Source organism: Mesoplodon bidens, assembly GCF_964165515.1.
Source record: "Mesoplodon bidens genome assembly, contig: HAP1_SCAFFOLD_96, whole genome shotgun sequence".
Taxonomy (NCBI): domain Eukaryota; kingdom Metazoa; phylum Chordata; class Mammalia; order Artiodactyla; family Ziphiidae; genus Mesoplodon; species Mesoplodon bidens.
Genome location: NW_027671845.1, coordinates 909,902 through 936,140, shown reverse-complemented (window position 1 = coordinate 936,140; position 26,239 = coordinate 909,902). Strand labels below are relative to the sequence as shown.

The window sequence follows — 26,239 nt, the reverse complement described above, 5'->3', positions numbered from 1 at the left end:
CATGTGAATTTTTGACTCCTGGATTACTGGGTCAAAGGCGTAAGTATCTTTATGACTTTCAATAACAATGATCATTTAACTCTTCTAAACCAGTTATACATGTATTTCAATGTCACCAACTTTCATTTATTTGAGTACTTTCCAAACCTTAGGTGCTGTATACGCATTGGGGACACAATGATGAAGACAATGAACAGGGAGTTACAATGCAGTCTGAATTAATAGAACTTGGAATAGGGTACTAAGGGAACCCATAAGAGGGGCAGAAACAAGTCTTCTCCAAATCGGGTCATTACATGGGGAAGTGGTGGCAAGTAGAAGAACGGAGGAAGGAGAGAACTCCAGGCAAAGAGAGCACCACATGCAATGGCCTGGAAAACATAAGGCAAGCATATTTTAAGTATTATGAGAATGTAGAGGGTGAGGTTAGTGTTGAAAGACATGGATATATATGAAAAGGCATATATATATATGATTTTGTAACGTAGTCATCATTAGGTATCACTTAATAATTTTTGTCAAATTTATTAACTATATAAACATGTTATACATGTAAAGTAGATTTAATATGCATCACATCTAAGAAAATCCAATTCCTGACATAATCAGCAGAATGAAAAGTGACAGAGATTAGAAAACTCCCCAGCACTTGAGAGAAGAGAGGTTTGTGCAGTTTGATGGCAGCACAGGCCCATGTGTAGGAGAAGGGGAGGTGATGGAGCAGCAGGGATAGGTTAGAACAGTTGGAGTGCCTGGAGGGCCAGGCCAAGGAGTTCACTTTGTATTAACTCAATGGTCAATGAAATTACATAGCAATTTTAGAGGAAACAAAATTATAATTAAAACTGTAGAGGAAACACTAATTCCTTTCACTAAAGCAAAATTCAGAACATCCTGGTGTCAGCACTGGAAAACAATCTCCAGGTAATTGAAGCAGGAAAACCACATCCATTTAGGGGTTCTCTCATTTTCATTATGACTGCTACCACCATAGCAGCCTCTAGGCTTCCATTCTAACACTTTTGTCCAGGTATGGAGCAATCAAAAACATCTCGCTTTGTTTCACTTTAGTACAAATGATATAGAAAAGACATCAAAAGAATTTATTAAGTGATAAGAGAGAATAACTGGGAAACAGAGTGTGTATGAAATATATAAACAGTCTAGTTTACAAAGAACTACTTTATTCTTTAGAGAACATTGTTAGCCCATAGTCCATGTTATTCTACATTGGACACCAAGTATCTCTTAAACCTATGAAATAATATGTAAGACATTATGTGCATTTATATAGTCTTTGTATAAAGGATGTCATGGAAGAGGACCTCTACCAATAGATAGAAAAGAAATTCTTGCAATTGTCTGTTATGCAAGCCAAAAGCAGATGCGGTAATTTGCCAGAAATAATACTATAAGGGATATAAGTAATTTGGTCCAAGTACACCGCTCTCTGGGTTGCATTATTCAAGAGTAAATTTTAGAACATCTGGAAGCAGAGGTCTTACCCAGTGTTCGAGACATATGAGGTCTCTGAGAATTTCTCTGAAATCACACTGAACATCTTGTGTACATGTATGTGTGTGTGTATATCTCCTGGGAAGTCTTTAAAAGGCTCATAAGTTCTTTTATGGCACTTCTTCATTTCACTTCTGTGCTGGGCCTCCCCATTTATGAAAGCAGAAGTTTCAGCCTCGGAGACTTTGGGCACAAGTCAGCAGGTGGTGACAGCTTTCTCTTCCAACACTGCATCTTTTAAGCATTCTTAAGAAAGCAAGCAGCCATCAGTTATGAACATCATTCAGGTGACGTTCTGTATGTATGAACTGTATTTGAGATTAAAAGACGGGGAAGAGATGGGAAGTGAGTAGACATGAGACTATTATAGGGCTCAGGAGAAAAGTGGCAGAATCTAATTACGATGGGATGAGTGGGAATACAGAAATGAGGATGGGCAGAGGATGCACATCTTGGTATTTGGTATATGCCGCAGGGTTTTTTTCACCAAGTTGTCATTCTGTGTTTGGAAAACAAAATTGGGGGAAAAATGAAATCAAAGAGTAAGCCAGTGCTTGGCATATAATAGGAATGTAATACATTTTGGAAAGACTCACACTACCATGGTGAAACTTTTAGTATTAAACATATATTCACTTGCAGAACAGACAGCAGTTGGACTTTTATATGAGTCATGCTTACAACACGTCAACTTCTGGTCATCTTATACAAGTTCATTAGACCACTGATCGTTGTTGCAGTAGAGTTCGGAAAGTGTAATTTTGAGACGTGAATGAGAAATGAGGTCATGGCATAGATGCAGGCAGGCAATGAAACTATAAAATTGGTAAGCTTGGTCTATGAGAACCTATATGAGCAAAGAATCTGACAAAGAATAGATATATGTATATGTATAACTGAATCACTTTGCTGTACACCTAAAACGAACACACTGTAAATCAACTATACTTCAATAAAATTAATTTATTTTACTTAATTAATTAAAATTTAAAAATGGTAAGCTTGGTGAACTGTAGTTGACCTCGTTCAGGAAAGTAGAAGTGGGCACTGGTTCTGGAGGATACAGGAGTGGTTTGCATAGAGAGAGGGCCAACTTTACTTCCTAACAGTAAGCTAAAATTAGGGGAATGCAGAAATCATAGAATAATAATCAGAAAGTGGCATAAATGTAAGAAGCAGTCTGGCTCTTCTTATACTAGAGAAAGAGAAAGGTAAATTTGTGGTGGAGATGGTAGGGGAATCATTTGAAACAATCCAGATTTCAATTGAAGTGAAGAGGTCAGAAAATATTAAGGATAAATAAAGCTTAGTTTATTCATTAGGAACATGGAAGTTAGAGTTAGTAAAAACCAGTCTCAAAATGATAATTCTCTAATTTGATAATTCTGAACTAATCAGAAAAAAATATGAACTATAGTGCACATTAAGTCAATGTTGAGGAAAACGATGTATTTATTTGAGTACAATTCAGTTGTTATTTTACAATGCTTTAACAAAAGTACACGTTAAATACATCGAATTTTATATATACTGTAAGTATACTTTTTAGCATAGAAAATTACAAAATTATCTAATCTCTTAAAAGAAAATAGCATTATCCTTCTCACAAAGTTCTGAAATTAAAGAAAAAAATTATGAAGATATAAACTATTCACTGAAGTTTCTGAAATAATCAGAAAGCTTGAATCAAAGAGAGATGACCTTTAAGGAGGATGTGTTATTGTTTAATTCAGTGGTTAAAGAAATAGAAAAATTAAATGGGAGCACTTTTCTGTTAAACTTTCCCCTCTGGCGGCTGGTATAAATAAGGGAGCTAGTATGGACCCTCCATTTCCCTTGAACAGGTGTTAACTTCTTCCTAGAGGGTTTAACTTCATGGTTAAGAGCATGGCCTCTGGGCTCAAATCTTTTGTGCCTGAATCCTAGACATGTCACTTGTTAAGTTTGCAACTTTTGGCAAGTTTCTAACTTTCTCTAAGTCTCAGTATTTAACTGTGTAATGTGGATAATATTTGTGAGGGTTAAATGCCACTGACAAACGGTAATTGGTATACATTTAAGCGCTCAATAAATTTGTCTATCAGGAGGAGTTTGGACATAGAGGGAGATGGTAGATAGATTCTGAAGGGAAATGTGAGAATTCGTTTAGAATGAACAGTTTTGAGGAAGATAACAACTGAAACGGGGGTCCTCCCTCCTATTCAGCTGCTAGAAAAAGAGGTGTGTTTAACAGGACAGAGAAAACAGGTTGAAAACTGGTGGCCCTGTGGGCACTGGAGTAGGGGAAACAGGTTAGAAGTGTTTCACACACAGACTGAAGAAGCTAAATACTACACATCCAGCAGAGCTGTGGATATCTATTTCAGTATGTCTGTGGGTCTATCTGTACAATGTTTCTCTTGAAAAGTCAGCAAGCGCTGTGAAGACAGAGCTCCAATCCTCTCTGACACTTGTTTAGGGGAGGGTCAGCAGCAGAGAAATCTCAGAGTGGAAGACAACCTACAAATACCTGCAGGGACATACATGACTACTTGCCACTTTCCTCCTGGCATCAGAGCTCTCAAAGTAGTTTATCCCCTTTCATTGCCTTATTCATTCCCTTCATGCATCTTCCACAATCAGCCTTCTGTTTCACATTTTTTACTTCATTTTCCTCTGTAATGTTGTCATTGCAAAAATGAAGTGAACTTGCCTCAATCCTCTTCCTTCTTGTCCTCAATAAACTATGAACTGGTAAATATATATCTTCTCTTTCTCTTATCGAGAAATCCACCCTTTAGGGCATGAAATCCTACAATGTGTAAGACAAAATTGTTCTCTTATACTTAACTGTGTATATATAAACCTTCGCATTCATTATATACATTTATTATATTCAGTTGTTATTCATAATATATTTATTATATTCACATATATATATAATGAATGTGAATATCAACTTTATCCCCTTAAATTTAAGCCCTCCAGGTAATAAATATTTTTGTCTTTATGAGCTACATAGGTCTGTAACACATATTCTTTCTTTTTTTCCTTTTTTCTTGTTCTTTTCTTACAACCTTTTCAAAATGTAATAACCATTCTTAGCTCAAGAATAGATTTCACCTTTAGGCCATAGTTTGCTTACTGATGCTTTAAAATAAATAACTCTGAATTTGAGAAAAATACAACAAAACTCAATAATCAGTTATTCATGTTGGCTATGGTCCACTTTAATGCAAGTGAGCGACAACAAGTACTATGGTGAGAATATGCTTATCAGTTCCCAACACATCTGAGGAGTGAAGGTAAGTTGTGTGAAAGGAAAATAGAAATGGAGTCATTACTGGTAGGGAGAGCTCTCTCACATGGAGCCTCTGAGGAAGCCACTGAGGAAGTGTGACTTAGGCACATCTCAGCCGAGATGGAATCTGAACTTTGACTACCTATTGCTTTGACACAGGCATCCAGAGCATCTGTCCACGTTCCAGAAACTCAAGATACTTACCGGACTCTTACCCTAAAATAACTTGTGACAGAGAATCCCTTAAGGACAAATATTTCCTTTCCTGCGTCACAGTCAATCATAATCCCTGACAGACAGCTTTAACAACCTTGTACCTTTTATCTTTATAAGTTCCTGACTCTTTCTCTTCCACAGAGCATCTCTGGGTTTTACCTGAATCTGTGTCTCCAGGATTGCAATTATCAAGACCCCAAATAAAACTTTGTTCTCTGCAGCCTCGATACTGATTATTGTTCGACAGTTGGGCCCCATGGTTTACGAATAAGTGAGACAAGTTCTTATCTCTTGGTTCATGCCTCTGATCTCCTTTTACTTGTTCAATTTAAATGTTATTTCCTAAGAATGACTGCCTCCTTATATTGAGATAAAGTTCTAATTTTCACCTTAGATCTAGTCATGTGACAAAGGAATGATTTGTCACATGACAAAGGAATGAGAAAATATACTCATTTTCTCAATCTCTTACGGATTGCTTTCACTTTGATACAGCAAAAATGTTACTGTTGAGAAAATTGTTTCTTTTGCCTGTTAATTTGATCCCCTCAACCTTTTCTTGTACATTTTCGATGCTACATTTAATCAATTTAAATTACTGACAGTTGATTTCCAGGCCTACCGATATACCACTTCTGCCTTTCAATACTCACTCACCTTGTTTCTTTGCACTTCTCTTTTCTGTCATTTTTGCTCCAAATTGCTCATATTTAAAAAGTCCTCTTGCAATATCATGCATAATTCACTCACAGATGTGAGGAGGAACAGCTGTAACATCTTTCTGCCAAGGCATACACTCATTCACAATGCCCAGTGGTTTCTCAGTTGTGTGTAGGATTTTTCTGCTGGGATGGGTCTTTTATCATCTTCAAACATGCATGACTCAGCCACACATACTAGCTTCACAGAGTCTTCCCAGCTATAAAGTTTAGAACAAGCTTCGACTCCCAAGTATCTGCTATGGTCTCAATGTTTTATACATTGAATTCCTATGTTGAAACCCTAATGCCCAATGTGATAGTATTAGTAGGTGGACCTTTGGGAAGTGCTTGAGTCGTAACAGTGGAACCATCATGAATGAAATTAATGCCTTATAAGAGGCTCCAGAGAGATCCCCTGCCCTTTCTACCAGGTGAGGACACAGGGAGGTGGTGTCAGCTTATGAACCGGGAAGAAGGTCCTCACCAGAAGGCGAACAAGCTAGCACCTCAGTCTTGGACTTCCCAGCCTCCAGAACTGTGAGCAGTAATTGCTGTTGTTATCATCTACCCGGTTGGTGGTATTTTGTTATAGCAACGCGACTGGAGTAAGATCGCATCTTTCTACCCTAGAGGAATAATTCCTAGACTAATTACCTAGTAAAATTTGAGCATTACCTCAGCATACACCAAGTGATGCTGGAGGAGGTAAAATCCAGAAACAAGGTTGCTGAAGAGTTCTGTCATGATCTACTCTCACATACTATCACATACCTCAGAGATACTACATATTTACTCGTGTTAGGAGCTTCACGTGGCAGTGGTTTTCTTCATGGCAGTGTGAACACCAGCATCACTGCTACTTGCTACTCCTAAAGGAGCTTGAATGCCTCACTCCTCTTCCTTGTTTGAGAGCTATTCCACTTTTCACTTGGCTGACCTTCAAGCTACTTATCATCAGTGCCCATTCTCTTGATTTTCAGGAACACTCATTACTATTATATCCCTCAGGGCAATTTTAGAAGTTTAAAGCATGGAAGAGTAGCTTCTTATGATAAGAAAAAGAATAAGGTGGATTGTTGTTCATTTATTGATCATTTATGAGTAGCTGTCATATGCCAGGCATTGGCGCATTGTGCTTTTGATGTCAGAAGCAGTCCCTGCTTTCAAGTGGTCTCTGGTAAAGCTGGAAGGAGTTTCAACTGGACAGAATAGTATAACATAATGAGTACATAAGTGCCAGGACAGGGTGCCAGGGTGGGAAGGAGGACACAGAGAAAGAACAAGTTTATCACGAAATATTTTTGAAGAACAGGACACCTGATTTGTGTTTTGAAGGAAATGTAGAAGTGTGAAAGACAACAAAAAAGTTTCAGAAATGAACAGCCTAGGCAGAGGCTACAGCAAGATTTAAAAAGCAAGAGGGCACAAACCACAGAGCTGATCTCCCTGTGCTATGCGGCTGCTTCCCACTAGCTATCTATTTCACATTTGGTAGTGAGTGTATATATGTCCTGTGACCACCTAGAGGAGTGGGATAAGGAGGGTGGGAGGGAGACGCAAGAGGGAAGAGATATGGGGATATATGTATATGTATGGCTGATTCACTTTGTTATAAAGCAGAAACTAACACACCATTGTAAAGCAATTATACTCCAATAAAGATGTTAAAAAATAAAACAAAATTTTTAAAAAGACACGAGGGCATACAGAGCAATGGTGGTCCTAAAGAACTGCCAATAGGTACGTATGACTGGAGTATAAGATCATTTGAGCAAGTAATGCAAAAGATACCAAAATTTGCAGTGGATAATCTAAGGTCAGGATATATCACCTTTCTTTTTTTCACTCTAGAAATATTTACTGAGTGACTCTTATGTGCCAATGATTGTTGTAGGTTCTGCAGTGAAAAAAATCATGACTCTACCTGCACAGAATTTGCATTCTACCTAGGGAAGAGACCGAAAATAAACCAATACCAAAATATTGATATATTGTTTGGCAGACGGGAACAAACATATGGAGAAAACGATATCAGAGATGGAAGGGAGCATGTGTAGGTTAATGTGTGCACCTGCATGGGGATGCACAACAGCTGTTTTTTATAGGATGATCAAGGTCTCACTGATGTGGTGACATTTGACCAGAGACTTGAAGGTAGTCATATCCTATCTATTATCATAACCTCTAGTATCATATTCTATTTATATGTGTATGGATTACTTTTCTAGAACATTTCCAGAAGATGAAATCGTAAATGCAAGGGCCTTTGGATGGGAGAACGTTGAGTGTTGAAAGTACAAACTAAGAGACTGGTGTTCCTGGTGTGGCAAGAGTGAGAAGAGCAGTGGATAAACTGGAGAGCTGGTGGTGGCGAAGCGGGTGCAGAAAAGATAGGGCTTTTTAGAGTCTCTTTAAGTACTTGTTCCCTTGTGGCTCCCCACCTCTTAGACAGAATCAAGGAAATGTCTAGGCCCAGGCAGTGGAGAATAGGCATTTGGTAGTTTTTGCTAAAGAGTTAATAAGCTTAAAAGCCTAAAATCTTTATGGACAGAGAGAAATTTTGCTAAATTTCTTCTTTACTACATCAGAGTAATAGATGGATAAATCCAAAGAACTTTCCACAAAGGAAAAGCACCATCAGGATTTGCATAGTTTTTGTTTTGTCTTGTTTTTTAACAAGAGGGAAGGGAAATTACCATTACTATTTTGAATCTGAGAAAGACTGGGGTAAAGAGAAGTTAAATGGCTCATTCACAGCAAACCTGGGCTTAAGAGTAGGACAGTCAAGAGTATTCTACATGATGCCCTCGGCCAATCACTTACTCAGAGGAAGGCCAATTATTATTTTTTAAATTAAATTAAATTTATTTATTTATACAGCAAGTTCTTATTAGTTATCTATTTGATACATATTAGTGTATACATGTCAATCCCAATCTCCCAATTCATCCCACCACCACCACCCTTGCCCCGCTTTCCCCCCGTGGTGTCCATACGTTTTTTCTCTACATCTATGTCTCTATTTCTGCCTTGCAAACTGGTTCATCTGTACCATTTTTCTAGATTCTACATATATGTGTTAATTTACGATATTTGTTTTTCTCTTTCTGACTTACTTCACTCTGTATGACAGTCTCTAGGTCCATCCACATCTCTACAAATGACCCAAGTTCATTCCATTTTATATATGTACTACGTCTTTTTTATCCATTCGTCTGTCAATGGGCATTTAGGTTGCTTCCATGACCTGGCTATTGTAAATAGTGCTGCAATGAACATTGGGGTGCATGTGTCTTTTTGAATTATGGTTTTCTCTGGGTATGTGCCAGCAGTAGTGGGATTGCTGGGTCCTATGGTAGTTCTATTTTTAGTTTTTTAAGGAACCTCCATATTGTTCTCCATAGTGGTTGTATCAATTTACATTCCCACCAACAGTGCAAGAGGATTCCCTTTTCTCCACACCCTCTCCAGCATTTGTTGCTTGTAGATTTTCTGATGATGCCCATTCTAATTGGTGTGACTTTCAATACGCTTCCCTGGGGCAGTAGTGATTATCTTCCCAATAGCTTGGGCAGCTTGGTGAAGAAGATCAGAGGCTGACTTCAGCTTTTCATAGCTCTCCATCTTTCTACTTCCTAAATTCCCATTCCTTTTACTTGAGCAGTGGTTCATCAAATATTTAACAGCAGCAGAAGTTTCTCCTAGAAACTTGTTAGAAATGCAAATTCCCAGCTGAGGCTACGGAAATCATTGTTTTGACAAGCCTTCTGACTCTCGCTAAAGCTTGAGACCCCTTGCTCTCCTTCTGATCTGAGAGAGAGGGAGAGGGGGAAAGAGAGAGAAAGCCCAGGAAAGAATGCTGGAAAGTAAATTCAGAGAGCTTTTTATAGGGGGTTTTTACTGTGGTAACTCACAAATGGTTGAAAAAACCCCACAAATTGAAACATGTAGCTACTTTAAGCACTCTTTAGCAGAAATCAATCTTATTCCCCATCTATTACTTAATAGGTCATTTCCTCATAGGGATGACTAACAGCAATTCATCAGAAAATGCTTTTTATATTTAAATAACACTTTCTGTTCCAAGATGTCAAAATGTTTGACAAGTGGTCAAAATGCAGCTCACTAATATTCTCAACCCCATGGTAGTAAATAACCCACATCTACCATCACTGCTGTTTACTGGTGATTGCTTGTCTGGGAAAGTTGAAGTGCCTTTGCTATCTCTGTAGAAAGTCAATCACTAAAGGAGAAAACGTCCTTCATCTTGGTTCCCATAGGAAACCAAATTGATAAATTACTCACTGACTTCTATTATTGCATCTCAAGGATAGTTAACAATGCTCATCAAGGAAAAATCCCAAAGAACACTCTTGCCCTATCTCTGATTAACCCTGATTTTGGAAAATCATCTGGCTCAATCTACATTTAATTACAATATGAATGCTACTTAATTCCCTATGACTTCTGATTACACAGGATCAATGCCACTTGAAGAGAAAGAAGCAAAGGTTCACTACATTGGGGTCTCCTTGACAGCCAAGCCTGTGCCTTAGTCATTTTGACTCCCTAGTGACCAGCCTGGTATGTGGAATAGTATATGCGATCAGTAATTATTTCTTTTTTTTTTTTTATTAATTAATTTATTTATTTTTGCTGTGTTGGGTCTTCGTTTCTGTGGGAGGGCTTTCTCTAATTGTGGCAAGCGGGGGCCACTCTTCATCGCGATGCGCGGGCCTCTCACTATCACGGCCTCTCTTGTTGCGGAGCACAGGCTCCAGACGCGCAGGCTCAGTAGCTGTGGCTCACGGACCCAGTTGCTCCGTGGCACGTGGGGTCTTCCCAGACCAGGGCTCGAACCCGTGTCCCCTGCATTAGCAGGCAGATTCTCAACCACTGCGCCACCAGGGAAGCCCCAGTAATTATTTCTTGAATGTATGATGTAGGAATGAGTCAAGATATTTTTAGAGTTGGAGTCATGGATCAAGAGGAGAAAACGTGGTTTAAAAGACACTACTACAGGGCTTCCCTGGTGGCACAGTGGTTGAGAGTCCGCCTGTCGATGCAGGGGACGCGGGTTCGTGCCCCGGTACGGGAGGATCCCACGTGCCGCCGAGTGGTTGGGCCCGTGAGCCATGGCCGCTGGGCCTGCGCGTCCGGAGCCTGTGCTCCGCAACGGGAGGGGCCACAACAGTGAGAGGCTCGCGTACCGCAAAAAAAACCACAGAAAACAAAAAAACTACTACATTCTCAGAAGCCGATGCTGCAATGAATGCTAATAACAACTTGACAATGTCCTTTGTCATTGCAAATAATGTGATACCAACATCTACTAATCAATCAAAAAAAAGACTTTCAGAATTCAAAATTGGATAGGATTTTGAGCTGGGGATTCCTCTCACCCACCTTTTCTTAGGATAAAACTTGGAACTGTAGTGTCAACAGATAATATGCCAGTTTTCCACTTAAAATTGGAAAATTTAATCTAATTTCGGAGGCATGAAATAAAAACTGATGGGCAAATATTAGAATTTCCATCAATGAAAAAGCTTAATTTCTAAAATGCTGAAGGTTAGTTTATCAAAATACTGAAATTGCCTCATATCACAAGTCAAAGCACCCTCTCTTTACTAAATAAGGAGCTATAAAGTTGCACAATTACTGTCCATTTTTTTACTTGGTTTGAAAAAAAGGTGCTTGTTTTAAATAAAACAAAGTTCAACTGAAGTGACTATAATATCATCAGTCTTGTAAAACTCCTTGTGTTAGATTTCTTGTATCCCCAAGATGCCAACCATGCATATTAAACTGACTCTTGTTTTTTGCGTATGATTTCTGTACATCTTTCCTATTGGAATTTTCATGTTAAGTACCCTTGCTTAGAGTGTGGATTGTAACCACTCTGTTTAACACTCTATCACCAGTACCTAGAACAGTGCCTGCCACATAAGAAACACTTCATAAAATTTCTAAATTATCTTGATTAAAATCCATACTCATCCTAGCTTTAAGCACGTGAAGACAGAAATAGGTTCCAACTGCATAAGAACACGTGAATAATCCAGAGAAAATGTTAACTATAAGTACAAATTATCTGTTGATTAAAATACAGAACATGTCTGAGATTTGGAATTACTTCCTAATAACCCTGAGTCAGAGCTGTGGTAAAGGCTTACTGGGGGCATGGTACCATTTTCTGAGGACACACTCAGAAAAGGAAGAAGTTGATGAGAGAGCATGCAAGATTTTCCAGGCTCAAAATGGAACTTGACTCATCTGCATGGAACCATCCGGCGAAACACAGAAGAGCTCACTCTTCTGCTGGATTAAGCTCACCCTGGTGGAACGGAATGGAACAGAAACAAGAGACTGAGGTCTAGGTTTTGAGGATCTTCACTCCACTTACCTGCTTTCACAGGACCAGGCAACGGACAAGAAGAAATGTGCAACTGTTGCTGTGTACCTCTAAACAAACACAGTCACCCTATGTAATAGAATGTGTCCTAAATCTGACCAATTAGAATAATTCCTCCATTCTTGGTGGAGTAGCTCTGATAGAAATGGACAGAGCTGGGCTCGGGGTGGGAAGGGGGTGGTTTCCTTCTGTTACAAGCTCTAAACTTTCTTCAAGTTTCCTATGATTTAAGCCTAACTAAAATTTATGGACTTTTGAAAAAGAGTAGGTACTAAAATTAAATAAGCTGAGAGTGTTGAGGGTGAAAAAAATGATAACAAATTTAAGAAAATGTAGAATTATTACTATGAGAATTACCAGAGCTGTGTTTGTTCCAAATACGAGCCTGCCGTAGCATTTTAATTAGGAATAGAATTAAACAGAAATTCACTTGCTGTCACCATCTGATAATATTACCAGAGACTTCCCTTAAGGAAATTTAAAATTATTTATTCTATGTAAATCTCTACAAGTCCTTAATTTCAACCTTATTATAAGAAATAACACACAGTATCAACAAGCTGGCAGAATTTTGACAATTCTCCTGCCTCCCTCCATTCCGCCTGCTTTTCCTCTTTCCCTCCCTCCCTTTCCCTCCTCTTCCCTCACTCCCTTTCTTTCCACAAAGCAAGGAAATGGGTATATAGCAAAGAGTAGGGATCACACGCTTTCATTACAGGGCTTGGGAATGTGGACTCTCACAAAAACAGACTTGATTTTAAATACTGTATCTGTGCCTTACTAGCTGTGTGACCATGAATAATTTAATCATTCTGTGCCTCAGTTTGTCTGGCTGTAAAATAGGTGCAAACAGTACCTACCTCTTCGGATTGTTGTGAGGGGGGATTCCAACTGGTTTTTAAATAGTATTTAGCACAGAGGAAGCATAATAATTATTATTTTTCACTTCTCTGAATATATAAAACATTTAGTATTGGGATTCATAGTCTCAAAATCTAACACTCACTGATGTGAATATCTGATTAGCTAAATGGAGAAAAACATTGTTATAGTAATTATTTCTTTAGTTTCTCGTTTTGTTTTTTTAACTGAAAACCAGAATCACAATTTCTTGTTATTATCTGTTATCAATGAACAGTATAAGACTATAATATTATTTTTGACAAGGCACTGAATATTTGAAATGAAGAAAACTAAGAAATAGTAGTAAATAAAACTTTTCTTGTGCTAATCCCAAGTGAAAGATGAAATTAATGATGATATATATGTGGAAACTATGGAGAAGTCATACAGAGAGAACCTCAAGTACTTGAGGCACACTTGAAATTCAAATGACACTAAATGACTAAGTCTTAAATCAAGAACCCTTCACTAAAATTAAAAACACAAATGCTTTCTTTTTCTTGATTTCTTGTAGGAAGTGAAAGAGTACTTGGTAGGTGTCAGACTATTTTAAAAAGCAGGTTATAGAGATGATATTTCAGGAGTGTAAAAATACTAAGGCGGATCTCATAAATGATTGGTATATTATTTAATTCAGGTTAGCATCAGAATTGTCAATGTTTGCTTATTAAGCAATGCAATCCTTTAGGTAGGAAGCATGGTTCTTTGGAGAAGTTGATAGACACAAGATACACAAACTGGAATATGGTGAAAAAACAGACAGTATAGATTTTTTTAAATTAAACCTAGGAATTATTTAACATGGCCATTTCTTTGGGTTGAAGAAAGAAATTCAAATAGATTTTCCTGGTTCAGGCTCCAGTGAGGTCTATAGGCAAATTTGCAACTAGAGCAAGATTCAGACCTATTTCCATTTCTGTGCTTACGTCTTAAATATGTCCAGTTCCTAGAGCATAGAGGAAAGCACTAGATTGGCCATGGCATGAAACAGGTTAGAATTCTGGCCCTGCCACTTAATAACTGTGTACGGCTTAAATGGGCAATTTGCTAAACTTCATGAATTTCAATTCCCACCCTCCAACCCCCACCCTGGGCAAAATGAGTATAATCCTTTTTCTACCAACTCTAGAGAGTTAGGATGGTCTGAGGAGAAAATGTACATCAAAGTGCTTTGAAAATTATTTAATGCTTTAAAAATATTATTTATCATTATTATTTCAAGATGAGGGAAAACTCCCCCTCCGCTAATATATTCAGTTTTTTATGGCCAGCTAGATCTTCCAGAAAGCTACATAAAAACTGAACATTTTAACAATACTCGGCAATGTTTAGATGCTAAAAAAAAATTATCCAAACTGGGACATTTCTTCTTAAACGGTTCTAAAAGTAATACATATGTATTGCAATGAATTTGGAAATACAGAATGAGAACGGGAGGAAGTAAAGGTCACCCTGACTCTCTTATTTCTTGAGTTAACCATTGATAAATAATTTTTAAATTTTCTTTGGGTCTTTTTTCTCTATGTGTGTGATATTCAAAACCAAGTTGTGAATATGCTATATTTATTATTTAACATTCTTCTCTTCTCACTTGACATTTTACAAAAAACAATTTTAATTTGTTAGTTTCTGTATTGTTTCCGATTCTAAGCATCATAAAATACTTAATAGTGAAGGTTACCTATGAGCTATTATGTAAAAAAAAGTTCAGCATATATAACCTAAATAAATATATTAGAAATTCATATGCTTTAAAGCAGTGATCCCCAACTGTTTTGGAGCTAGGGACCGGTTTCGTGGAAGACAATTTTTCCACCAACAGGGTGGGCGGGGGAGGATAGTTGGTTCAAGCTGTAATGGGAGCGATGGCGAGCCATGGGGAGCAGCAGATGAAACTTCGCTCGCTCGCCCGCCGCCCACCTCCTGCTGTGCGGCCCAGTTCCTAACACAGCCAGGGGGTTGGGGACCCCTGCTTTAAAGGATATCCCTATGTTTTTATGTGATTGACCATTTCAAAAGTTTCATAGACAATTCCAATATTTATATTTAATTAAAGACCATGAAACTTTTTTTTAGTATTTTTAAATAAAAGATAGTTAAAGATTACTTCATTTAAAAGCTAATAACAAACCTCTAGAACACTTCCTTCTACTTAAGTGAGGTGTTAGATTAAAAAAGCACTATAGAAATACAGATTATACTTGACTTTAAATAAAAATCTGAATAAATACTATAGAATTGTTATCTCCCCTTTATTCTGTTAATAATTGGTAATAGGAATATTATGGAGAATGATTGAAGCTTAATAGTCATATGTCAATTACCAAGATCACATCTGTGTGGTACAATGAATTTGCAAAGGTAGACTATCAAATATATTTTATTGTCAAAGGTGGTCTGCCAACTGGCAAGTCATTTAGTAAGTTATGCTCTAAAATATATCATTTACTGATACCCAAGAGACATCTCGGTATGTCATTAATAGTGCAGAAACTCGAAGCCAGGGATATTTTTGTCTTTATAATTAACTTGAGACAGCAGCTAATAAAAACCAGAATAATAACAGTAATAACCTTCAAATTAATTTTGACCCTAAGCTATAGCAATTTCAACAGAAGTTAGTATATTTACATACCAAATTAAAATTCCTAAACTTGTACTACAATTGATGCAATGTTTTTATGAAATACTACCTGTATAATATTTCATTAAAATAATAAAATGAGAACAACATAGAAATGTCATAAATGTTTGTGTCCTAGAAAGTATTTAGAGGGAATTTCCGGTAGTATAAATTAATACATGATTATTATTATTAATCACATTACTTTTATTTATAAAGCATCCAAACATACACATCTGTAATCTTATATGTCTTTACCATCAAGAGAAATATATTCCAGAATTAATTTTAAAAACACTGCTTTTACTGTGCTTACGTTTTCTAGTTGAGAAGTCTGGACTTTAAGCATTTTTAAATTATAGAACTAATCAGAAAGCAGGAGGAAACCAACAATACAACTGATGGCATTTGTTAATATAAACCTTTGTGTAAAAATGTTATGAAACTAAGAATGGAAAAAGGAGAGAATTATTAATCAACAAATGGCTATTTTTAAAAATCTAGTTAATAGTATACTACCTGGGTTATTCTCTTACTTGAAAAAATTACAGTATATTAGGTTGTCCTAATTTGGAACTATGTAACTGCCACTCTCATGTTTCTAGTTTTACTAGAAGAGTGCATTTTTTGGTATAAGCGTAAGAAAAAAAAAAAAAAAACTGGAACATTCCATAGTGCAGTTTCCTTCCTCCCTTTCCCCAACAGAAAAAATAAGAAATACTGTACCTAACCAACAGATCTGATGATTCCAAAAGGGGCAAGTCTCTATTCTGAAACACTATTCAAGTCAGAACATTCCAAATTACGATTTTGTGAGACACTGGAAAATTATGGCATGAAAAATAGAAGAATATTTCTAATGCACTATAAAATGTATTCCTCAAAGCAAAAGAGCTAATGGAAGGCCAGAGCACTTAATGGATAAAATATAATCAAATGAAACAGAAGCATGTTCCAAGCTGAAAGGCAACAATATCACTATTCTCACATAATTGGATAGTAGACATAACCCAGTAAGATCAGGTTTAAAAACATTTAAATATATATAAATACACATATGTATAAATAACATATATAGCACCTGAAGTAAATACATATTCGTATTCATATATTAAAGAATCACTTTGAAATTTTAAAATATTTTTTTAACTATTGAAAAATAAACAGCTAGTGAAAAAATAAGTTTTCTTTGCAAAACTTGACTCTGGAAACAAAGATTCTTCAAATGCTTCTCCAAGAACTTGTCTCTTTATTTTAAATATAACCAAATAAAAAAATAAAAAATATAATCAAATATTTGAAATAGAAGGCAAATGTTCATGAAAGCAGACATATATACATGCATATATATATTTATACACATAATTGGATAATATAATTAATATATATAATACACATAAAACACACATCTTCCTGAACTTACTATGGCATTGCATCCTGATAAACCCATCATCAATTGAAAATATCATAAATTGTAAATGCTTATAGTACACCCAATCTACCAACCGTCATAGTTTAGCCTAGTCTACCTTAAATGGGCTCAGAACACTCACATTAGCCTAAAGTTGGGCAAAATCATCTAACACAAAGCCTATTTTATAATAATCTGTTGAATATCTCATTTGTTTTATTGAATACTGTACTGAAGGTGAAAACCAGAACGGTTGTAAGTGTGTCAGTTGTGATCGAGTCGCTGAGTGGGAGGAGTGGCTTGCTGCTGCTGCCCAGCATCACAAGAGAACATCATGCTGCATATCAGTAGTCTGGGAAAAGTATAGTTTCTACTCTAAATTCAAAGTAGACTTTGAAAAAATGAAAAAATTCAAACTATAGTTTCTACTAAACGAGTATCACTTTCACACCATGGTAAAGTTGAAAACTCGCTAAGTCGAACCATTGTAATTCGGGGAATGTCTGTCTATAAATTTTTGTATAATATATGTGTATACGTGTATGCACATGTATATTTCAAACAGGAATTTAGACTGTTTGCTACATCTCTTCTTAGAAGCAGACTATGCCCAAAATCTATGCCTCAAGCCTTTGGTGAATAGCTAATGAATTCAGTATTCAAACAGGGATTAAAAATATTGACTTGGAAATTCAGGACAAACTTACTACTAAAAAGGTTTTACACTTTTTACTTAAAAGAACATAGTTAGGTACACATGATTAGACTCTACCAACTGAAATAAATTATTGCCGATTTGGCTAGAGTTGTTGATCACCACAAAATTCTCTCTTGTGGACAACTATGGCTTACATATTAAATGGAAGGCTTTAGGCAGTTTTTGTACTTGTTTCCTTAGACCTAAATGGTCCACATAATGATAAAAAGTCAAATAAGAAAAAAATGTAAAATTATGTGCTTTTCAAGCCCAACAAAATTGTTATCATACTAAAGCTCGTCTGTGTACTAACAGTGCAGTTTTTATAGGCAGGTGTTTCTGGTACTAAAGTTTTCACGTTAATTGAGGCTCTATTTTTGATTTCAGTTTAAAGGTGTTGCTAGTGATTGAATCTACTCAGTAGTGCACTTTTATGAATAAGACTCTGAATATTAAAATTCTTACATGTACTCTCTAAATTCATTGAGATTCAGTCAAATAGAAAGATATATACCAAGAAGATTCCTTTGTATATGATGTACAATGGAGTAACAGATTAATTTTCCTTTTTGGACAACTTAATGATATTGATTAACATTAAAAAACTTCAACAGTTACATATTTAAAAAAAAAGATTGGGGTACAAGGCAGATAATTAGTAGTATTACCTTTAACGGCTTTTGTTAGAGGAAGTGAATGTTAACAAATCTTTATAAATTAAAGTTGCCCTCTCCCAGGAACTTCAATACTGTATCAGAAAAAAATAAAATTGTCAACTATTGCTTTTAAGAAAGGGAACAATTCCCATTTTCTATAACATTACTTCTGAAATCAACACCCTTATTCAACAACCTTGATATCATCTCTGATAATGAGTCAGTGAAAAGAGTGATTAGACAAATGGTACAATTCAGAAAGAAAATAAGATGCAGAAAGAAATTCAGAAAGAAAATAAGATGCCACGTGAGTTTTCCCAGGTCATCCAATCAACTCCTGGCAGAGTTAAAAATAGAAGCTAAGACTAATTCCCACAGCTACTGCCAGGTCAGAGCCTGACAACTTTGCATTGTGGTAGCTTCAACCTCTCCTGCTACTGGGATTACCTGCATTGAGACATCTTCCTATGAGGTTCAGTCATTTCAAGGTTTGCTTTAAAATGGAGAGGGGTAGGAAAAGGTTCATAATTTTAGGGAAAATCTGTGGTAATGAGATCTCATTGTAAACTGCTCACGAGAATTAGAAAGATAAAAACTGGAAATGTTTACTAACCCTTACTATGTCTCAAACACTGCAATAAGTTCCCTTTTATGTTATCTTCTTTAATCTTTGCAACAACCCTGTGATTTTCCTGTTTTAAATATCCAGAAACAATTCACAGTGGTTAAGTAACTTACCCTAAGTCATAGAGATAGAAAACAATAGAGGTAGGATTCAAACTAGGTGAGGTTCAAAGTTCAAATTCACTTCCTGAAAAACATGATTAGAACATAAATGGTAGCCAAAACTCCCCAAAATAAACTAAAAGATTAAAAGAAAGAGAGAAAGGAGGGGAGGAGGGCCTTGTGAGCTGCATACCTTAAAAATAATGTTTAGACTTTTTGATTGATCTTAAAAATGACCAAAAGCTAGCTGCCTGAGAGCTCTAAGAATAAAATTATTAACAAACTAAACAAAAAACATTGATTTTTATACTCACTTTGAGATCAACCCAATTGCGTTCCTTTCATAACACTGTACTGCCATTTTATTTCATTTTCTATTATATTTATTAAGGGATATTTTAAAGACAAGTATTTTGCCTAACAGGTTAATGATTTTTTTTTTCTTCTAAACAATGACCAAGATGCCAATCCTCCTCCCCTTATTCAATGGACTAATTAGTGTCAGATCATTTTAGGGTCATATCTAATTTTTGTGGTGAAATAGTGATTTCACAAACCCTGTGAAGATGTTACACATCCACTATAACATGCATGCAGGTGGAAAAAATTTTCAATTGATGTAGATTTTGCTTTCTCTATGAGTGTATTCTTCACAATCAATGAGATAGAAAAAGACACAGAGATAAGAGAACTGCTGACTAATATTTTCTTATGAAAATCTGTATCTTGGGCTTCCCTGGTGGCGCAGTGGTTAAGAGTCTACCTGCCAATGCAGGAGACATGGGTTCGAACCCTGGTCTGGGAAGATCCCACATGCCGCAAAGCAACTAAGCCCATGCGCCACAACTACTGACCCTGTGCTCTAGAGCCCGCAAGCCACAACTACTGAGACCGTGCGTCGCAACTACTGAAGCCGGTGTGCCCTAGAGCCCGTGCTCTGCAACAAGAGAAGCCACCGCAATGTGAAGCCCGCGCCGCAATGAAGAGTAGCCCCCGCTCCCCACAACTAGACAAAGCCCATGCACAGCAACGAAGAACCAACACCACCAGAAATAAATAAATAAATAAATTACTTAAAAAAAATAAAATCTGTATCTTGCATTTTCAATTTTCTAAAAGTTCAAATCCACTGTGGTTGAAAAAAGAAGAGTAATGGGGGGCTTCCCTGGTGGCGCCAGTGGTTGAGGGTCCGCCTGCCAATGCAGGGGATATGGGTTCGTGCCCCGGTACGGGAGGATCCCACGTGCCACGGAGCGGCTGGGCCCGTGAGCCATGGCCGCTGGGCCTGCGAGTCCGGAGCCTGTGCTCCACAACGGGAGAGGCCACAACAGTGAAAGGCCCGCGTACTGCAAACAAAACAAAACAAAAACCAAAAAAAAGAAGAAGAATGTCATATGTTTTCTTGTCCTGGGAAAATGGACTGTGCTTGGTTGAGTGTGTTTATTTATTTATTTATTTTATTGCCAAAATTTCTTTTTTATTATTTTTATATCTACTAGTACTTATTCGAATTCTACTCACTGTTTTTTTTTTCATCTTTGTTGGAATACAATTGCTTTACAATGGTGTGTTAGTTTCTGCTTTATAACAAAATGAATCAGTTATACATATGTTCCCATATCTCTTCCCTCTTGCATCTCCCTCCCTCCCACCCTCCCTATCCCACCCCTCTAGGTGGTCACAAAGCACTGAGCTGATCTCCCTGTGCTATGCGGCTGCTTCCCACTAGCTATCTATTTTACGTTTGGTATATATGTACATGCCACTCTCTCACTTTGTCACAGCTTACCCTTCTCCCTCTCCATATCCTCAAGGCCATTCTCTAGTAGGTCTGTGTCTTTATTCCCGTCTTACCCCTAAGTTCTTCATGACATTTTTTTTTCTTAGATTCCATATATATGTGTTAGCATACGGTATTTGTCTTTCTCTTTCTGACTTACTGGTTCCGTGTCTTGAACTGCTCAAACTTTAAGGTCCATCACCTCTAACTTGCACCTTACCAAAACCTCAGACAAGAAACAGGAGAAAGGGTAGTGCCATCCATAATTCATTCCCACCACACCTACAAAAATAGTCACAAGGAACTTGTGTAGAATACCAATTCTTCTGTATTAGGAAGGCAGTTTTCAAAATTAACTGGTATTGGTTCATTTGGTTGTTTAATAAATATCTTGCAAATGCCTATAATAAAGCCAAATACCAAACTGACCATTTAAGTTGCAGGAATTTTTCCGGTCTTGATATTTTACTATTTTCAAGTCACAGTTTACATTTGAGTGCTTACCATAATATATAATACCAATGAGCTCCCTAGAACTCTAAACAGTTATAGAAGACACCAAATGCTACTGTCTCATGCCTTGCTTTGCAATCCTGGATTGCTTTCTCCTAGGGAGATGATGTAAGAAATATAAGCTAGGTATCTCTTCTACGGGATCACCAGCCATGTCTCAACTAACTTTTATCAGTGGAGACTCTCAGTACATACATATTTATTTATTATAAAACTCTTCGGTACTGATCACTAGGTAATTTTGGTAAATGTGGGCGCGTAATAATAGTTAAGACTATCAGCCCCATTTCATTTCAGCTTGATCCACTGCAGAAAAGCACAAATTAGATGAAAGCAATTTCCCCAAGAACAACTCACTTCCTTGAGATGAGACATAAACTTGGGTGAACAATGATTTGTCACAATTTATTTTTGAGGGTAGTGGTTTAAAAAAAGTGGTAATGTAATCTTTTCAGAATGAATTCTTTTAAAAATGCATTAGTTCTCCAGTGAATATAGCTTATAATTAAAAACCTATACATGTAATTTTACTTTTCTAAATTTTTACATATGACCATATATAACAAATATTGAAATCTTAAAATCTTCGTTATCTTTAAAATTTGATGGCCTTTAAATCTGAATTTGGATTTGGTGAGTCTGACGGATTATTCTTAGTGACTCTTATTGGGTACCACCAATTCAGATTCAACATTATTTCTGCAAGTGTCAGAAGCATTAAGTTGTGTGAATGGATAGAGGGTATTAGCATCCTGGTGGTTTTTCACTACAGTGAGATGACCAGAGAACCTGAGTGTGAAAGATCATGGAGAGGAGTGTAAGAAATGGCACTAAAGGTATCACTGACTTCTCTATATATACTCAGATCCTGCAGTATACAACAGAAGGAACAAAGCAGGTTGTGTTGCTGCTACTGTTGCAGTGACCAAGGATCCTCAGTCTCATAGCCATTGCAGTCCATTGTTTAAGATGTGAGCTTGTTGTTGCTTATTCGGCAAAAGTCAGAATGCTTATTTGTTTTATGTCTGTTTTTTAATGAGGGTTTGATGAGACAGCAATAAAGACAAAAGTAAATAGGAGAAATGTTCATTCATAGGTCCCTCCATCCCTATCAACCAAAGAAAAGGCATACCTTAAAATACTGTAGTGAAATGTCTAGGGTGTGTCTGTCTGTGTGCTTGCCACCCTTCACCTTTAAGTAGCTTTTCAAAAATATGTTAGAAACATGTTGCTTCATCCTTGCCCTTTTAGCCTGTTAATGTCTAATTTAAGTAAAGCAGGATGCAATCCCCAGCAAGTTATCTGTTTCTCCTTTCTTGGACCATGCAAATCAAAACAGTCTTCTTCTAAGGAGGGTAGTGAAAAGTTGTGCCAATTGTGTTCATACTTCAGCTATTCCAACATTCTTTAGTTTAGCTTAAGTGAGACATTCTCATCTTTGGGCTTTAATTATTCTGTTTAAAAATAAATTTTAAAAGATACTCTAAAGAGAAACTAAGAAAAAATACAACCAAATAAAAGATTTACCATAATGCAGGTACATAAATATGAACTAAAAATACTTTTAAATTAAAAATTAATCTGTTTTATTTTAAAAATTAATCTAATTAAAATTACAGATTAGGCTGGAGAGAATTGATCCATTGCTGAAGCTTAAAAAAAAACTAGCTATAAATGTTACTAGTTTTCTACACTGTTGTTACAAGACTTGACTGACATCCGTGATGTACTCTGTAATATTTTTGAAATGATGAAATGTGTGATCCAGAGACTTAAAATATTTCAATACTTGTGTATAGGAATTTTCTTCCATGAACTAGAAATGAAAAAAGTGAGAATGTTTCCTTGCTCAAATCACATTAAGTGGATTCCCTTATATTACTTGCATTCATTTTTAACATAGTCATAAATGGTTACATAAAATACAGGAATATTATCTGTTGAAGAAGTTGATGGTTTTTATAGTCAATGTATGTATTCAAATTATAAATGTTTCTGCATAATCTCTGACCCCAAAATACCATTCCATGCCACTCCAAGAATTCTTCCACCAAAAGTAAAGGCTCCAGTACATAAAGACATGAACCTCTATGTCCATTACCACATTTCTTGAAATCATAAAACTGTTTGGAACTTAATAAATGTTTATCAATGGGTTTTGACTGAATGAAATTATGGCTCACTCATAGTACACATTACTGGGCATCTACTAAAGGCAATATGGTAGTGATATATGCTAGATATCATTAATATAATAGAAACACAATGTACTAAAAGTGTTTTGCAACTAAAAATCACTATACATTGTATGGCTTTAAAAAGGAATGAAATGCTGCTACGTGCTATAACATGCATAAACTTTGAAAACATTATGTTAAGTGAAAGAAGCCAGACACAAAAGGACAACTATTGTATGATTCCACTTATATGAGGTAGTTAGAATAGGCAAATTATAAACCCAGAAAATAGAATAGAGTTAACCAGAGGCTAAGGGGAGGGGAGAAATAAGGGGTTATTGTTTAGTGCGTACAGTTTCTGTTTGGGATAATAAGAAAGGTCTTAAAATGGATAATGGTAATGGTTGCTCAACATTGTGAATGTACTTAATACCAATAAATGATACACTTAAAAATGGTTAAAATGGTAAATTTTACATTATGGGACATTTTACCAAAATAAAAATATACTATAAAGTAAAGTAAAAATTTACCTCCTACTAGGCATACTATGAAGTTTGCATAAAATTGCACTTATTTTAGGAGCTTACATGGTTATTATCATATTTGGGGACATGTAAAGAAAGCAACAGCTTAAGTAGTCCTCTTGAGTTCTTTCTCTCCATCTTTCCAACCCGGTGTTTTCCAGATTAATGGTTTTGTCACGCCTCTCTTTGAATACTAGCATCAGTAGGAATGCTAGCTAGTACTGGTTTCCTTAAGTATCAGCGAAAAATTTTAATGTATTTTTATGCTGGTAATTGTTTTAGAACCTGGGAGGGATGTCATTGTTTTCTTAACTTGGCAAAAGCAAATATATTACTGTAGACAGCATTACTAGAAAGAAATAGTAACTTTGAAGTAGACATATGTCCATCCTAAGAAAACTGAATATATTTCAAAGCAGACCACACCACTCAACTGCTGGCAATGTTCTTCCACATACTTGGCAGTATACTACTCGAAGTCTGAGAACTGTTTCTTTTTTGTAAAAATGATTTCGATTGGAAAACCCTGAATAAATCCTTTGGAGTGTGTAATGTTTAGAGCTCCTTCTGGGATTCCTTTTCCATGAATCAAGGTTCTTTGATTCACTATCCTCCTTGGCACTTGCTTCCTAGTCATCTCAGCAGCCTTTGTGCCAGTGCTAAGGAAGAGCTCCCATTTTAGGTCCTAAAGCAGGGAGAACAATAAAAGGAGAACCTCATTTCAAGTACCAGAAATGTCTGGGCTATAAAGGACACACATATTGTCAAAGTAAGCCCAGAGTGGGGTGACATCACCAAGGTCATTCCTGGCTCCGCGTCCCCCACAGGAGGAACAACTAACAATTATTTGGCAACAGGACACTATTTGAGAGAATCCTAGAACATGGAGGTGAGGCTGAAGCACCCCCGTGCACCACAGAGACCAAGACAGACTGCATTAGAAGGGTGAGAGAAGGAGCTACATGTTGACCACACAGCCCCTCCCCCAGGCCAGTGGAGCACCATGGGTGAGGTCTCCCGTGAACCTCTGGTTCCTCCAGTAGGAGAAGAGAACCGGGGGACAGCAAGCACCACCACTAGCATTGGGGTTGCTTTGTGGGAGCCACTGCTCTAATCTGCTCCACTGGGATTGCAGGGGAATCTGCAGGGTTTGACCACTAAAAGTTGGACTGTGATGAAGGGGGAAGGGGCATGCAACAGCCAGCACATGGATTGTGACAGATGGAATTCATACCTGCAGTGCCCAAGTAGGGATCACAACGGGCATCTTTGCTTATCTACAGAGCCAGGTTGGCGGGGCACTACAACCAGGGAACTCAGGGTACAGATCCACCTGATACGCATCTGGCCCTTGAACCTGGTTTGACCATACCCAGGGAAAGAGCAGAGTCACAGCCCACCCACTGTGGACAGTGTCTTCTGGCCATCTGACCAAAAGGGCTGGCAATAAATCCTGGAAGCTATTTGGCCCAGTCGTGCTCCAGCCAAGAGGCAGGCAGCCAGAGCTCATCACTGGCTCTGGTACAAAGCAGAGCCAGTATCAAGTGTGGAGGGATCCGGTACCATGCACAGGCACGGAGATTAATTCATATCCAAGGCTGAGAGGAGCTCCCAGCTCCTCCCAACTGGGGAGCCTGTTTGAGAAATTAAGAGTAGCCTGGGGCGGCCCCTCCTCATGCCACCCAGGCAAAGGAACTGGGACTAGTCCCATCCCATCTGCTGTGGAGAGTGTCTTCCTGGCCCATCTGACTAGAAGGATTGGTGACAACTCCTAGAAACTGTGCGGCCCAGCAGTGCTCAAACCTAGAGAAGGGTATAGGCAGAGCTGATAGTCTGCAAAGCCAAGCCAGTGGCCTTGTTCAGCCACAGAACGTGGAGTATGGATCAGCTTGAGTTAAGACAACAAAGAGCTTTACTGGCTTTAGAGCTGCTTCTCCTGCTGCACCCAGGCAGGAAATCTAATTCATAGCCCTACTCATCACTGAATACAGCCTTCAGCATGTCCAACTGGGGAACCTAACCAGAGAACATGGGAAGATGTACGCCCATTAAACAGCCCTAGATACAGTGGCACTTCAACAGACAACACAGCCTCCACC

At 37.3% G+C, this 26,239-nt stretch overlaps 2 long non-coding RNA genes and 1 pseudogene across 10 annotated transcripts in view; all 3 read right to left on the bottom strand.

The window, feature by feature from the left end:
* Nucleotides 1-26,239, bottom strand: part of LOC308610914 (centrosomal protein of 78 kDa-like) — a 558,473-nt pseudogene that overhangs the window by 354,135 nt on the left and 178,099 nt on the right. The gene's annotated exons all lie outside the window — the stretch shown is intronic.
* Nucleotides 1-26,239, bottom strand: part of LOC308610932 — a 95,101-nt gene that overhangs the window by 66,617 nt on the left and 2,245 nt on the right. The gene's annotated exons all lie outside the window — the stretch shown is intronic.
* On the bottom strand, nucleotides 105-2,162 carry LOC308610934. Its single transcript, XR_014014711.1, has 2 exons — nucleotides 1,506-2,162; nucleotides 105-371 (listed from the first exon to the last, which is right to left on the bottom strand). It is a non-coding gene; the product is annotated as an uncharacterized lncRNA (long non-coding RNA).